Source organism: the organism of the source record quoted next, unplaced genomic scaffold (genome assembly GCF_019419815.1).
Source record: "Pyrus x bretschneideri cultivar Hongxiangsu unplaced genomic scaffold, Pyrus_bretschneideri_v1 Contig7, whole genome shotgun sequence".
Lineage (NCBI taxonomy): Eukaryota > Viridiplantae > Streptophyta > Magnoliopsida > Rosales > Rosaceae > Pyrus > Pyrus x bretschneideri.
In genome coordinates, this window is record NW_025999809.1 from 3123335 (window position 1) to 3125493 (window position 2159).

Here is a 2159-nt window from a genome sequence, read left to right on the forward strand (position 1 = left end):
TTCCTTGACATACATCCCTTTCTCTTTCAGCACGGTCCCAATTGTCAGAGGGCTCTCTATCTATGGTCGTCAAAACGTAGGTTCTTTTTCATGCCTGCTTGCAGAGCTTAGAGACCTTGTTATGAATCTGCAGGAGAACGTCAAACACCTGATCAAAATGGTGCTCTAACTAACTTCAAATGCGACTTTTAAATATAAAATACAAGGGAATATAGCATTAAAACACTCTGGTGAAACTATTACAATTTGGATTTGAAAATAGAATGTACTCACCCCATAGAGGAAGCACGTCCTGACTTTCTAGATATTTTGCCCGCATCAATAGGAGAGCTCATGCTGCGAAACCTATCGCCTTTCACATCCGATTGAGGAGTTTTTCTACCAGGCATAAGCATATTTGCACTTGCAGCGGATTTAGGCAGAGCATAATCAAGGTTGAGGCTGTCCTGCTCCTCATGAATGCTGGCAGTGTCATGACTCGCATCCGGGATGTGAGAACGTGGATGTTTTACTTTTTTGACAACTTCCGTGATGGAGCCTTATGCGGTCTCCTTCTCACGAGCTTATCCATGAACAACATGTAAAGTTATGAATGACAATGAATGATATATTGGATTACTTGTGTTATAAGCCACTTGATTATCAAGTTGTTAATGACATAAGTAATTTAATAGTCCTATTGAAATAAGGATTATGGAGTCTTAACCTTTGCAATTGACCTCAAAGAAATCTGATAGGTTTTGCTACAAAGATATAGAATCTTGGTGGGACTCAATCACTTAAGTGATAGGGTTTGTTTATCACCACCAATAATAGGCCGGCTGTGATTAAACCCTAAAATACGTTGAGCACTATTCATATAGCTGAGAGATATTATTGAAGTACTAAAAGTAGAAGACAACCTAGAACTCTGCAATGGCTTCTTCTTCCTCAGGTAAGTTTTACGTAGACCTTATATGTTGCATATCTGCATGCATTGCATCCTTGTTTTACGTAATCCTACAACCTTATTGCTTCTTTATCACATGCATGTCTATATATATATATATATATGCATGTTACTTATGTAATCCTTACACGTGGTATCAGAGCCTTCCAATAAGGATAGGGTTCGTATTAATCCATATAATCAAATTGATAGCACTTATACTAATCACTTTAATGCTTCCACTGATCAATGGTATGTGAAAACCATACCATATATATATATATATTGTATTTGTACTGCTGTGGTTTGTTCTATGCCTCGGAAGGATATTCAACAAGAAAGCTAGACAACAAGAACAATTCATGGATTCATGTGTTATTATAACACTGAATCAAAACTATATAGTATGAGTTTTTAAACAAAACTGTGATGACTTATCTGCTCAAAAGTGTTTAGATCTTTGTTTTGGTTTATTATTCAAAGAATTTAAAGGTGATTTGTTTGAAACTAGTGGATGATAATCGGCTCAAAAGTGTTTATTATTCAAGTCATTCAAGCAACTCAATGTATAGTGATACATGAAATTGACAAGCTTCATTATTCATCTACTTAAAGTGTTGAAGACATGTAAATTGACCTTGTATTTTATGTATTGGCTATGCAACTCTAGTATAAACAGCATCTGTCCAAAGATGATACTGTGTTTATATGTAATTATTGATGGAAAACATTATGTGAGAGTTTTCCCAATTTTGTTAAGTATTGTAAATTCAAGAAACCTATTGATTGATAAATTTGTGTGCACATGTTTCAGCCCCTCACATGACTTCTCTGAATTTTCAAAACATCGAAACCCCGACTGGTTCCAACTTCAAGAAATGGAAAGAGGATGCGCAAATTGTGCTTGGAATGATGGATCTTGATTTGGCAATTAGAGAGGACAAGCCTGAAGATCTTACTGACACTAGCACTGTAAACCAAATGATCAAGTTTGAGAAATGGGAAAGGGCAAATAGAATGTCCATAATGATCATGAGGAAAGCCATGACTTAATCAGTCAAAGGAGGGATCCCAAAACTAGACAATGCTAAAGATTTCTTGGCTATAGTGGGAGATAAATTCAAAGAGTCAGGGAAAGCTAAAACATGTACTTTTCTTAAATAGCTTACCTCCATGAAATTTGATGGGGTTGGTAGTGTAACAGAACATATTCTCAAGATGGTGGATATGT